General features: G+C 31.7%; 1 pseudogene; it reads left to right on the forward strand.

Moving 5' to 3' along the window:
• Positions 1-2323: 2323 nt before the first annotated feature.
• On the forward strand, positions 2324-4651 carry LOC130956638 (ATP-dependent DNA helicase pfh1-like; annotated as a pseudogene).
• The last annotated feature ends 11236 nt before the right edge of the window (positions 4652-15887 follow it).

Below are 15887 nucleotides of genomic sequence, written 5' to 3' on the forward strand. Positions count from 1 at the left end.
GAGTCTTGCTTGGCGACTGGACTGCTGCTCGGTGACAGAACTGCTTCTCGGTGAATGGATTGCTCCTCGGCGACGGCGACCCAGCAAGGCAGCGACGGCGACCCAGCGACGGCGACCCTGCGATGGCGATGACTGAAGAGAAGAAGAGAGGAAGAGAAGCTAGGGTTCTCCTTCAGGGACAGGGTCTCCTTCTCTCGAGCATGGTGGAATCGGAAGTGGAAGTGTGAAACCATGGAAGAGAAGAAGAGAGGAAGAAAGCTAGGGTTGTGTGTGAAGTTGCCCTTTTATACCTAGGTTAAAGGGCAACTTAGTAAAAACACACCATTGAACCCTCATTCTTCGGTTCGGTTTCTGCCGAGCCAACCAAAAATCGAACCGAACCGATCGGTTTACTTCAAAAAAACCAATTTTTTCGGTTTTCTAATCGGTTGTTGTAAAATTCGATTCGGTTCTGCGGTAATTTTCGGTCCGGTTCGGTAACTTACACCCCTAATAGCAAGTCATGGTATATATACATTCCATGCTCAAGGATCAATGTACCATAGTATAGGAGGATTTCATCCGGATCAAGGAGCGCGGCCACGTTTCTTGCAACTGTATATATACGATACTGAGCAAGAGTTACAAAATAGGATGCTGGAGAACACACAACTGCGTGAAAGTTTGGTTTTGAAGCTACAACAATTGTTGCATCGATATAATCCTTTTATCCATGTATTCTGCCAGCTTGCACAACGACTAGATGTGCAAGAATGTAGTTTAGTGATTAGAGAGCGACCTGCTAATCAACCACAATACAGTCTCCTAACTGCTTCACAAGTAGCAGCCATAATAGTCGGTGATGACATTGAAACAATGGTGTGTGGACGAGATATCAAGGTTCAAACTCATGTTGGTAACCTCAGAAGGATTCAAGAGTTTGTTGGCTATTACGATCCTCTACAATATCCTCTTCTTTTTCCATTTGAAACCCATGGATGGGATATAAATACTCGAACTCAACGTGAAAACAAAGTATCATGCCGGACATATTATAGCTATATGCTCCAAGTACAAACTCATATATTTGCTACATCATTTATAGACTTCCGTAGATGATAGTTTGTACCAATACATTATTTCACAATTTCTAACAATTTTCTATAATCCTCAATATTCGTAGATCTGTCCTGATGACCACTCAACAGTTTTGCAAGTGGGGCGACTTCTTCAACAATATGTTGTTGACAACTATGTGAAAATGGAAACAGGCAAGTTAAGATGGGTTCGACAAAGACAAAAGGAACTTCGAGCTGAACTGTATCAATGCTTACAAGATGCTTTGCACACAGGAGTGAATAATGCTGGTAATTATTCAATTTAATGGCCACACGATTGATCATTACGTGTTCATGAATTTAAACTTTAAAACTAATAATACTTTTCTCTAAAATTGGTTTTAGAAAATGTTGGCAGAAGAAGGATATTACCATCATCGTTCGTGGGCAGTCGTCGAGACATGACTCAACGCTACGAGGATGGAATGACTATTGTTCTTAAAGAAGGCAAACCAGATATTTTTCTAACTATGACATGCAATTCATCATGGTCAGAAATAGCTTCGCAACTCAGTCCTACTCAAACTCCACAGGATCGTCCGGATCTAACAACTAGAATTTTTAGAGCCAAGCTTGAATAATTAAAGCAGGATATTATTACCAAAGGTGTATTGGGAAAGGTGAAAAGTTATATTTATGTCACCGAGTTTGAAAAAAGAGAATTGCCACACGTGCATATGTTGCTAATCTTAGAAAATAATGACAAGTTGAGTGATCCTGACCAATATGATAGTTTGGTCCGAGCGGAAATATCATGTAAAGAAACAGAACCACACTTACATGAGGCAGTGCTAAGGCATATGGTCCATGGTCCTTGCGGAACACTAAATCAATCTTCACCATACATGAAGAACGGTCAATGTAAATGCAACTTCCTAAAAGAGTTCGTACCAGAGACACGACGAGGTGATGACTTATATCCTCAATATAGGAGGCAATTTGATATTCCAATCCCTATAAACTAAAATCTCACAATTGACAATAGATGGGAGGTTCTGTACAACCCTTGGCTACTACTAAAGTCTGATTGTCATATCAATGTAGAGATATGTAGCATTATCAAGAGCATAAAATATCTATACAAGTATTTCTATAAGGGACCAAACCGTGTGGCAATGGAGGTTCATAGAAGTTCTCATTATGATGAGGTGCAACAGTTTATTGATGCAAGATGGATTGCCGCTCTAGAGGCATGCTGAATGATATTTAGATTCAACCTTTACCGAATGTATCCATCAGTTGAAAGGTTACAAGTTCATTTGCCAAATCTACATCAAGTGAGATTTTATGAGCACCAAACTATTTCTGAAATAGTTAATAATGACTATTTCTCAATAACAATGCTCACTGAATTCTTTGCACTTAATCGGGCTGATGACCAACAATCTAGGCATCTTTTGTACAGGGAAATCCCAGAATATTACAGTTGGCACAGCAATGAAAAAGAATGGCGTCGACGCAGGTCACAAAAGAGAACTATCGGTCGGATCTATATCGTTTCGCCAACAAAAAGTGAAAAATTCTATTTGCGTATTCTGTTGTCAAATGTAAGAGGCCCAACTGGTTGGGATGATTTGCTAACAGTCGATGGTGTCCAATATTCGTCCTTTAAACAATCCGCTCAATATCAAGAACTGTTGGAGAGTGATAGTAGTATAAGATCATGTTTGGTTGAGGCATCCATTTTAAGAATGTCATGTGCTTTAAGAAGGTTGTTTGCCACCATTTTAATTTTTTGTGAGCCAACAGATGTAAGAAGTCTGTGGGACGAGTTTCTTTCATGTATGGTGGATGATTACGCATCAACAAGCACTACAACATGCAATGGGTTGACAAATCGTTTGCTTAGGGATTTAAATGACATCCTCCTACAGCATGGAAAACATATTGTATAATACAATTTATCAGCTCTAACCTCGGACAACGACAACGACAACTTCATGCCTAGAATTATTCAAGAAGAAATGTCCATCGAAGTTCCTCAAGAAGACCTGTGTTCTATAGAAAGATTGAATCATGACCAGTCTACAGCTTTCAGGTGCATTATGAATACAATTGATCGAAGAGAAAGTGGAGTGTTCTTTGTTGATGGACTAGGAGGAGCAGGTAAGACATTTCTTTATAGAGCTATAATTGCAGACTTAAGAAGTAAAGGGCATATTATCTTGGTAACTGCATCCTCAGGAATAGCTGCAACTTTACTGCATGGTGGTCGAACAGCTCATTCTAGATTTAAGATACAATCAATGCAGAGCCATCCTTCACGTGCAATATAAGTAAACAATCTGATCTCACAAAACTGATTAGGTAGACGACAGCGATAATTTGGGATGAAGCGCCAATGGCTAATAAAGAGACAATGGAATTATTAGACCGCACATTGCGAGACATATTAGAAAACAATAATCCATTTGGAGGAAAGGTGATGGTTATGGGTGGGGATTTCCGCCAAGTACTACCTGTTGTGTCGAAAGGAAGTAAGTCGCAAATGATTTCAGCTTCTATTGTTAAATCACATTTGTGGACATCCACCAAAATTCTCTACTTGCGACAAAACATGCGATCTTTTAATGATCATGATTTTGCAGAGTATCTCATGCGAATAGGGGATGAGATTGAGCCTACCATACCTGAGGACTTGGTACACATAGAAGCACACATGGCAATACCATGAGAAGGTAAGGCACCATTACACAAATTAATAGAAGAAACTTTTCCAAATTTGCAATCTCATGGGTGGGATGCATCTTACATGGTGGAGAGAGTGATATTAACACCCAAAAACCATTATGTACAACAGCTCAATGATATAATCTTCAACCAATTTTTGGGAGACGAACGAATTTTAGCATCCTTTGATAAAGTAGAAGAAAATACAAATAATCTATATCAACAAGAATATCTTAACTCAATCTCCACGGGTGGATTGCCACCTCATACATCAGAGGTAAAAAAAGATGCTCCTTTGATGTTACTGAGAAACATAGATCCTAAGGCAGGCTTATGCAATGGCACAAGGTTACTGTGTCAAGGAACTTTTCAAAATATGTTAGACGTGGAAATTCTAATAGGCCATCACTTTGGACAAAGAGCTTTTCTGCCTCGGATAAAACACAAAACGACTGAGAACTCAAGATTACCCTTTGTGCTTATTAGGAAGCAATTTCCTGTAAGGTTGAATTTTGCCTTGACAATAAATAAATCACAAGGGCAAACTATTCCTAAGGTAGGGATTTATATCCCTAAACATGTGTTCAGCCATGGTCAATTATACGTTGTTCTATCTCGAAGTATTTCTCAGTCAACCACAAAAATCTTAGTCAAAGAAGGAACAGTAGCTGGAAAAAGTGGACAATTCACAAGGAATGTGGTGTTCAAAGAAATTTTGTTACCTGCACCTCAGGTAATTTATGTGTTTAGCAAATACGTCCGTCTTTTTACAAGTATAATCCGTGTATTATATAATTTTATCATTGCAATATCAACATTGGAATAGATAGTTTTGTTCACTAATTTTAACAATTAATGACTAAGATTTTTAACAGATAAATTGATATCAAGAGAGCTTATAAGCATATTAAAAGAGATAAACGAAAGGAACTTGAACCTCTACTTTATCCAACGGGTATGCACTAACTACGATTCACATAAATGATAAAAATTATATCATACATCCTTAAAATATATTATTATTGATTTTTTAAGAAATTATAGTTTGCAATATTTATATTTACCTTGAAAAAATTTCAAAATTTGATTTCTTTAAATGTTTGCTATCAATTTCATAATTTTAGAAATAAAATTATAAAAATTAAAATTTTAAAACCAATAAAAGGTAGAGGTATGTCTTATTTGGGATGTATCATTACTTAATTCTAAAGTAATATATAAAACATTACTGAAATATATTGTAATACATATATGCAATAAATTACAGGAAACAGGATTCCAATCATTATGGAGTACATGGAAGGATGAGCAATCAATTGCATCAATGAGACCAACCGACAATAAAGTAAGGATTTCAGTATTAATGACAGTGATAATTACATTGATAATACATATTTTTATTTTAGTGTTATTGGTCAAACATAAAATTGACTCAGGTTCATCCACTCAAAATAATTTATTCTATTAGTTGGGGAGGTACAGTTAAAGCAGACAAAACTCAATTATGGAAGATAGTAAAAAGAGAAATATTGGATCAAAAGAATAAAAGGTAATGCAATAAACTTTTATTACATAATAAATACTTTCGTCTATTTCGTCCTATATACCAATTATGTTAAAACTTTAACTTTTCTTTTTTAGCCATAAACTTAGAAGAACACAACTAACTCATTTCGACACAAAACAATATCATTGCAGGTAATTGTTATTAAAAAAAAATACCTAACAAAAAATATGTTATATCATTTAATTTACATTTTTTCAATGGTAAACAAGGATTAATGTCATTTCTTTTGTCCTTTCAGAAAGTTTAATGCAAAACAAGAAATCACAATTCTACATGTTTTAATTGAATTCTTCTCTATAATAAGAAATCAATTTAATTGAATAAACTTGAAGCGTTTATATGGTTATTTTTATGGTAAACAAAATCTGACAGTTTTTCAAGACGCAAGAAGTTATTGATAAGGAGATGTATGATGAATTATGAAGAATTTTTTCCAGGTACACAATCTTTGTATTCTCCTAATTTTTTCATTAATTCTCTTATAATTTGATATTTAAAAACAAAAAAATAAGCATATTCATTTCTTCTATCCTGCCAATATTTGTAGAAAAATAAAGGCTTTTCAGATTCAAAATCATATTTTGGCCTATCACTTAAAAAAGAAAAAGATAAACATGAATATCTATGATATTTAGGCAAAATTAATCTTTTGTAAATAACTAACATGCATTTTGGTTTATAGATATACTCTTTTTAAATTAGGATAACATTTTTGTCATAATTTCTTGAACTATACCTTTTTCTGATAATATATACATATATCTTTATTGTGTACTTTTATACAGGGACGGATTCATGTATAAGTAAGTGGGGGCAAGTGCCCTAGTAGAGTTTAAAATTTTTTTACTTAATAGATAGTAACAAAATTTATTTGCCCCCACTATATAATTAAATTTGACCCATTATAATTTCACTTCACTCATTAACTTCAATTATGTAAAACAAATGGTAATTTAAGATTTAAATAAATTTATTACAATAACTTTAAATAGGAATGAAATAATTATAGATTTATTATTTTATAATTATAATTAATAAATAAATTTAAAATTTAAAAAATTTATTTATATATTTAGTGAATATCACTATGGTGCCGTGTATATATATTATATATATTTGATTATTTGTTCAAAACAGAGGTAACTACCAATTTAATATCCAAAAGATTCAGGCACAGACAAAATAATCGTTGAATGATTTGAAAATTGCGATAAAAATAACTAATAAATATTATATTTATTAAAAGTGACAAAAAAACTTTTTTATTTGACAAATGACATATTCATTTAATCTAAATTGTTTTGCCAATATTTGAATAAATATTTAGAAGATACACAAAAATATTTAGAGCAAAATTTGATTTCTAGATTTTTCTTTTTTATTTTTCAAAAAATTTTAATCATTCACAATTAAAAAAATTTTAAAAAATTCAGTTGACATAAAATTATAAATTTTTAAGAATAAAAATATCTTATTTTTTTAATATTACTTGCAAAAGATTACATCAAAATATGACATCTAAAGTTTTTTTTAGAATATATATATATATTTAATGTATATCTAGTTTTTTAGGACTTATTTGTTGGCAACATCTTTTAGAGTTATTTTTTATTGGCGATGAATAAATAAATATTAAATATTAATATTAAATTAAAAATGAATAATAAAAATATTAATCTTATAGTGACTATTAAATAAAAAATGGTTAAATCTATTATAATAATAATAATAATAATAATAAAATAAAAAATCAAAATAGTATTGTTTATTTATTAGTGTCTTCTTTTTAAATTAACTTTAGTTATTTTTAGGACAATATCATTTGAAAAAAATATTTTTAAATATGAATATTATAAAGAATTGATTTTGTAATCGTATGAAAGATGAATTTTTAAATCGTTATTTAACGACATATATAAAACAAGAGACATTTGATTGTATTGATAATGAAAAGATTATTTATTTTTTTTTTAAATATAAAAACTAAAAAAATGAAATTTTAATTTATATATTATTATTATTATTATTATTATTATTATTTAAATTATTATTTTAGTATTTTAATTTGTTGATTAGATAATTTAAAGACTAATTATATTTTTATAATAACAAAGTATAATTATAAAAATTATTATCATATTATGTATATTTTTGTCCCCACTCACAAAATTTTCTGGATCCGTCACTGTTTTTATAATTTAGCATTTTAAAGGTTTTTTATAGTAATTTTACTCTCAACAAAATATCATATAAATAAGGCTGTTAATTTTAAAATGATGAAAAAAATACTTATCTGACAAATTTAAAGGGTGAATGATATATTAACACTAACACTAAAATATGATATAAATAAGATCACATTAATATTAAAATAAAAAAATGATCTAATAAATTTGAAGAGCGAATAATATATTATAAAAATAAAATTAATTTCTTCAAAACAATAGAAAAGCGGATGAATATGTACGTTAGTGCCTATTGAGCCGCTAGTTATATATAACGTCTATTTCAAATAAGTTACTAGTTAAAGATTTAATTTTACTATAAAACTAAAAAATATAAATAACTTAAACTAATAGAAATATAATAAAATTCTTGGCCACAAAACAAAAAATATAACCACTAATAGAAAAAATAATTACAGAAGATTGGAAACCCAAACGCATTGCCTTTCGTGAATTTTATTTTAACTTTGGACCTTTTATTCATCGTCACGATATCTATTTTGGTTGAAAATGATTACTAAATATGCGGGTTGATAAAAAAAGATAAAATGAGTATAATTACTTTTTTAACCTTTGTTTTGTTATATTTTTTGCGATTTTCTCCGTTTGAAATAATCATTAAAATTCAGCGTTTAAAAAATTAATGCTTTTATTTATATTTTCAAATTAGAAATCTAAATTTAACAGTTGAAATTAAATTAAAAAAATAAATCAGCTTAGGTTATCTAACATGTAAAAGAAAAGGGAGAGTACTACATGTATTTTGTAGAAAAAAAATCGATGACAACATGAGCAGGGACGGTTCTACATACATTGTTGTGGGGGCAAGCGCCCCCACTACAATTTGAGATTTTTTTGAGTAGTATATGATAATAATATTTATTTGCCCCCATTAGATTATTAAATTTGACCCCACAATAAATTTTTACTCAACTTTTGGTACTTAATCGTCAATTTAAAAATTTTATATTAGAAATTCGTTAGAACTTAGAATGATCAATTCTCAAATTTAAACGAAATTAGTGTTCTTTTTTAAAAATTAACTCAAAAGAATATTATTTATCTTCTTTTCAAATTAACTTTAATTTTTGCATAGCAACTGTATTAATTGAAAGAACTTTTTTAACTATAAATATAAAGGTGAATGCTATGGTGCCTATAATGTAGTGCCTATTTACTAAAAAAGGTTAAAAGTTATTATTTTATTTAAAAGATATAAAAATAAATAATTTTTAAAAACTCAAAACTTACTACAAAAAGTAAGTTAGGCAACATTTAGGCAAAAACTCATAGTCACTATAGAATTGGCCAAATATAAATAAGAGTCGACTTCTAATTGTGTTAGGAAGTGAATTTTTAAATAATTATTTAGTAATATATATAAAAAGAGAGAAATTTTGATGATAGTTAACAGAAAAATTATTTAATTTTTTAAAATATAAAACCTAAAATAATAGAAATTTAAATTATATATTATTATTTAAATTACTATTTTAGTATTGTAATTTATATATTAGATATTTTGAAGGCTAATTATATTTTACAATACACTACTACAAAACTAGTTATTACAGACGGATATTTCCGACGGATTTTATCCCACGGAAATACAGAGGGAATTTCAGAGGGATTTTTTGTCGGAAAACCAAAAAAATGGATTAGCATAAATTACAGACGGAAAAGAGAATCCGTCGATAATTCCGTCGGAAAAATTATTTTTTTTTCCGTGAAAAATAGTTACAGACAGAAAATCCGTCTGTAATTAAATAGACTAAACGCTGCGTTTTATTAAATTATTACAGACGGAAAATCCGTCTGTGATTTAAATTTTCCGTCGGTAAATATTGAGATAACCCTCTTCTTATCTCTATCCACTCGATCCATCTACACTCCACCCATATCAAATGAGCTTGTTCTTCTCTCAGTCACCGAGTTGCTTCTTCTCTCCGTCGCACCAGTTTCTTCCGCCGCTGTCGCCGCCGCTGGCGTCACAGATCTCTCTCTGTCGTCCCTTGCGTCGCACGGGCTCCCTCTGCCTTCACATCCAACCCTAACCCCGAGCTTCGTCGCGCCTCCAACCCTAATCCCAGAACTTCGTCGCGCTTCCAACCCCTGCTTCGCCGCTTCCTCCATCGACGCTCCCTCCATCTCAAAGCCTCCGTCGTGCTCACTCTCTCGTAAGCCTTCAAACGTCGCTCCTTCCTCCATGGCTGAAACCCGTAATGCTCTGTTTTTCCTCCTGCGTCGCCGGTCTTCGTCTCCTCCTGCGTGTGGCTGTGCTGAAGCTCCATGGGAAAGATATACAACGGATTCCATGGGTGAAGCTTAACCACAGCTACAGAAGTACCGCTTGACTCGATTGAAGCAGTACAAGAACTACGAGAACCTCTCGTTCTCGTGAGGATCTCGACAAGGTGAACACCTCAGCTGCTCACGCTTTCACTTCTGATTCAGATGAAATTATGAATACTAATTCTAATTGGTTTCTAAACTCCATGTTTATTTATTTATTTGGCAGGAGTGTTTGGAAGTGCAGAAGGAGAAGGCCTTCTGTATTGGCACCACTTGGGGTAATGATCACCACATGTTTGATACAATGACTGTGATGTCTTTTACCTTCATTTTTATCCCTTTGTTCTACGATACATTACATTACAAGAATGTGTTTTGTTTTTCTTCACTGACTCACTTTTGTTGTTTGGGTTCAGGAGCCAGTACCTATTGAATCCAACATGAGTAGCTTTTATGGGAAGAACAAGAACAGTAACCCTTTTTTTAGTTTTACAATTCTTTCTTTTTCTTTCTCCATAGTATATGCTTCTTTATATATAACCCTCAAATTGTTGTGATGGCTGTAGCTTTTCTTTAAATGTAACATGCTGTTATTTCATTTGCCAAACACACTCACATAACATGTTTGTCTATCTATGTGATTGCAGATCTTTCAGAAAGCTATCTCCTCCTCAAACGCTTACAATGATCAGTTCAGGTATGTCAAACTCTTCCGCTAAGTATTAATGGAATTTCTTCTTGCATATGTGAGTTTCATTTTATGGGAGTAAAACATGGGAATTTAGCTTAATAAACCCTGTTAACATTGCTCCTAAGTTTCTAATTTGATAGGAGGATTAGCTCTTCACTGCCTCAAGTGTACTGTTCGTTTAGCAGTTTAGCTGCTATGCTTATATTCTAATGGCTTTAGCATTACAAGGGAAAAAGTAAAAATAGAAAAAAGCAAATGCGATTTATTTTTTCTCCTTTTTGGTCTGTAATTGTACTATGGTGAGCTATTTCATTTTCTGCTTATATAGCTAAATAGAAATTCCTCAATGACACAGGAACTCGTGCAAGCAGGGAAGGACATTGAAAGTGAATATTGGGAACTTGTGGTGAAGGACATTCAAGATGCTTGCAAACTATTTGAACCAATTTATGACCAAACAGATGGCGGTGATGGCTATGTCTCTGTTGAAGTATCTCCTAAGCGGTGAAGGGCAAAGAAGCAAAGGCTCCTCTGGGCATCAACCAGTGTCAAGAATCTTTCCTATCCTGACACCTTATATGTTGCTCCTCTCATTGGACCTGACACTGTAACTGTTGTTTTGTTAAGCATCTGCATGCTGATAGTTATGAACTTGTGATGGAGTTGATCCTAATCCAGTGAAGGCAATAGTATTGGATTTAATAGACTTCTATTTTGGTCTTGATTGTTTTAACTTCCAACAGTCTTTGAAATCAAAATTCCCAAAACCTTGATCTGAATTTTTCTTTGATGCATCTCATCATGATCAGAGCATTACCTTGTTCCTTTCCAAGTATCAACCATGCCAGACCAAGCCCTTCAAGCATTCATTGATCATGGCACTGTATCGAGGACAATAGATTCGAATGCATCAGAAGCGGAAGGGGTGTACAATGCTCTGCAGAAGTTGGGTTTTGACTGGGGCTTCGTTGGTGACCAGCTTGAAGCAGAAAGGGTGGATTCCTTCAAGAAGAGCTTCGATAGTCTCTTGGATTCCCTGCAGAAGAAGGCAAACTCTTTAAAGTTGGTCAGCTAAAGTGTTGAGGATCGTGGTTAATGTATAATTTTATTCTATTCCATGGTAATATCTTAGGCAAAGATCCAATTGACAGTGATTCCCAATTTTTAGTTTCTTAATTAATTTTTTTTAATCCTACTTTCAATACGATTCTATCCTTGCTCAAATTATTTAATGGTGCTAGTTCCCCTGTCTCTTGTTCATTTTATTCAGTTGCAATTGTTTACTTTGATACAGATTCAAGGCTAAATTTTCTGTTTAACCAAATCCATTTACTTTGAGTCATGCCCCATGTGTTTCTAATGCTAATCTCATAGCTCTTTTTCTGAAGTTTGTTTCTGGATTTAATTACTTTTGGAGATTCCATTTAATTTATGCCTTTTTTGGCAGTTCTTTTGTAGCAGTGACAAGGAGTATAATGATCTTGCGACTATTTTCTTCAATACACAGGTTTTGAATGAACTAGGAATCATAATTTGCTTTTTCATTTATTGTTATATTATGGTAAGTTACTTCTCTATTGCTTCAGGATGATGCCATCAGGAATTTGTTCAGTGTGAAAACAATACATGAGTATAGTTCCCAAAGTCTGTTAACCTTTTTGGTATTTCACTCTTGCTTACTGGGTTGGACTTTAAATGCATTAGCCTTTATATTGAGATATTTTCTATTTTTTGATTCAATAGAGTTCTTGGATACATGTATGTGGCCCTATATGGTTGATAGGAATTCTTGTTGATTTATCTTCATGCCCCAATGTTGAATAGAGTTGCCACTTGGTGCACTTGATTATATACCAATTATTTTCTCTGTATGTGGCAGGTTATGTTTTATACTTTAGCAGTGTTGACATTTGGTACTACTGTGCTAGCCGGTCAATTTGTCCCTGGTATAATGATAGGATCAACTTATGGACGTCTTGTTGGCATGTTTGTTATAAAATATTACAAAAAGCTCAACATTGAAGAGGGAACGTGAGTGTCTTTCTTGACATTCCTTTAAAGTCATGGTAAAAAAGATATATACTTGTTCCATAGTTATATTTTTTTAAGCCTTTTGTTTCTTGATAAAAGGGATTATTATTATTATTAAAAGAGAAGGATAATACTAAGACCATTGAGGACAAGAAACAAAAAATATCGAAAGAGCAAAGCTTTCTAATCCCTACTATACTGAATGATTTTCTTTTTCTATATGTGGAATCCCCATTTCCCCTGTAATATTCATCTAATACTTTCTTATTCTTGTTTCTGGTTGTCATGTTGCGCTATTGGTTTCTGAAAGCCAAGAAACAAGGTAAGTTAAGAATTCTGCTCAAACTTTTTAATGTGGGCTTCTTCATGCCTACCTTTTAAGTTGTTCAAATTTCATCATGGAAGGGAGAAGAACGGATCGCAAGTATTCATTTCGTCTTAGTTTTGAGGACTTTACCAATCTACAAGAATTTGATAGTACGCAAAATTCAGATTTACCATTCTTTGATCTAAGCTCAATAGCTGCTGCAACAGATTATTTCTCCCCTGACAATAAACTTGGTCAAGGTGGATTTGGTTCTGTATATAAGGTACCTTTTCTTTGCTTCTTAAGTTATACACTTCTTCTAAGTAGATTGAAAATTTTAGGTAGAGTAATTAATAACTACCATGCTGACTCTTACTAATTACTTCAGGGGCTATTAAATAATGGAAAGGAAATTGCATTGCATGAGTGCCTGTAGGTTCTTAGCTTCCTTTAATTTTAATTTGTTTTGTTTTGTTTAACATGAGTCCACCTTAACTTGCATATTTGTGAGGCTCAAGAGTCAAGATTATTTTGATTTTGAATGAAATGTCATATAGAGTGTTCTATGTGACCTGACAACTGACACAACCCTCTATCTCTAACCTTATTAATTCTAAGTCATTCAATTCAATTCTCTTTTCCTTCTTTTTTATCAAATTAGATTGATTCAATAAGATGGGACGTACATGCATGTCTGTAAAGTGCAAGGATGACTATATACAATTCCTCATTATGCAGATAATTGGTTTAATAATTGGAATTGTTCCTCAATTTCAAAAAGTATTAGTTGATGAAAATGCACCCCTTTTTGTGATTCAAGACTCTTTAGTCATGTTGAACTAATGATTCGGTTGTAATCTCTTGTTGGTTTGCAGGGATGCAGCAATTCCAGCAATGACCTTGTTGGTTGGTGCAAATCTTGTTAAGGGTAAGCAACAATAACGTCATTTCATCTCTATTGCAAATAAATGTTATGATATGTATAAACTAAAATAAATTCGATGTTTTAATTTTCAGGTTTAGAGGGAGTAAGAAAGCAACTTCCACTTGTTATTGGGATTACTATAGTTAGATTTATTGCCTTGCCAGCAATAGGTATATGAATGGTTTTTGTACAGATGAAGTTTCAATTTTAGAACCTAATTAAGCAACCTTATTGTATATTTTGACTTAATTAGAGGACAATAGTTGATGTATTAATATACTTTGTTGATGTATAGTTGTTACTTGTTATTATAATTGATGTATCAACACTTCGTTTATATTTTGAATTATATTAACTTGTTTGTTTATAGTACTATTCTTTTAGTTTGATAATAGGATGAATTTGTTTATTTTCTAAAATATTATAAATATTCGAATATAAATTAGATAAAAATTTGTATTAAATTTATATTTATTTTGTATGAAAACAAGTTTATTTTGTAATTAGAAAAATAAAAAATTCTATTTTATCTTACTGACGGATTTACAGACAGATTTTTTGTCTGTAATTAGAGTGTGAGATGATTTTCCAAAGTTCAAATTACAGACGAAAAATCTGTCGGAAAATCTGTCTGTAAATTACAGACGAAAAATCCGTCTGAAAACCCGTCTGTAAATTACAGACGGAAAATCCGTCTGAAAATCTGTCTGTAATTACAGACGAAAAATCCGTCTGAAAATCCGTCTGTAATTACAGACGGAAAATTCGTCTGAAAATCCATCTGTAATTACAGACGAAAAATCCGTCGGTAACTAGTAAAAATCCGTCGGTAATTTTCCGACGGAAAAAAAATCCGTCGGTAAATAATTTCCGACGGGGCTTTTACAGAGGGACAAAATCCGTCGGTAATTTCGTCGGTAACCAAAAATCCGTCTGTAATAAAGACTAAATCTGTCTGTATTAATCCATTTTCTAGTTGTGAATAATAAAATATAATCATAACAATAATTATGTTATATGTACATAAAAAATAATTATTTGTATAAAATATATTAAAATATAAAATACGCATTAAAAATAAGTTAAACAATACATATATTTATACACAGATATATAATAATTAATAAATAATTTAATATTTAATTTTTTATATACATATATTATTTTTATTATAAAAATAATTATGATGTTATATAAATTTTGCCCCCACTACCAAAATTTTCTGGATCCGTCACTGAACATGAGTAAAAGTTATGTGTAAACAAAAAATGGTGTGAAAAAAAAAATTGACTGATAATTATATTTTTATCCAAATTTTAAGATGACAGTTATAGTTATTATTGTATAGTAATTAGAATAAGATGAAAAAGTAAAAATTGAACACCAAACTCTCTTATTCTCTTTATATATTATTATAGAAATGATTTGAGAAAGAAAAAAAATTGAACAAAGTCAATATTTAATAGATTTTTATAATTTGAAAAAATTATTATACCATAATTAGTTGTAATTTTTATATTAAATATAAAGATAAACTTAACCATAAAAAATCACTTCAATGCATCAAAAAAATATTTACACATATAATAAGGCATAACTTATTCTTTAGAAAAAGTGTGGATTATTGTTGCAGATATTTTTTTATTTAGATATATTTTTAAAAATAAAAGTAGTTCTTCAGAAATAATTTTTTTTTAAATTAAATTTATACATAACTCCATTTCTCTTCAAATTATTATCATACTATTATAATTATAGTTATAAAAACCGAATCAAACTGGTCGGTTCAACTGAGTTAACCAAAAATCGATCACTAAAACGGTTCGATTCATCTAAAAAAATGTATAACAAAAAATCGGTAAAAAATGGGTCGATTTTTTTAGGTTTTCTGGTTTGATAAATCCCCTAAAATGGCACCGTTTTTATTTTGATAAAAAAAAAATTCCCTAAACCTATTGGACTACCCGAAAGCTCCCCACTCCTCCCAGGCCCCCACTCATCTCCTCTCTTCTCTGAAAATTAAAACGACAAACAAAAAAACCCTAGCCCCCCATCCCCGTACCGCAGCCACCGCACACTGCA

Source organism: Arachis stenosperma, chromosome 10, assembly GCF_014773155.1.
Source record: "Arachis stenosperma cultivar V10309 chromosome 10, arast.V10309.gnm1.PFL2, whole genome shotgun sequence".
Lineage (NCBI taxonomy): Eukaryota > Viridiplantae > Streptophyta > Magnoliopsida > Fabales > Fabaceae > Arachis > Arachis stenosperma.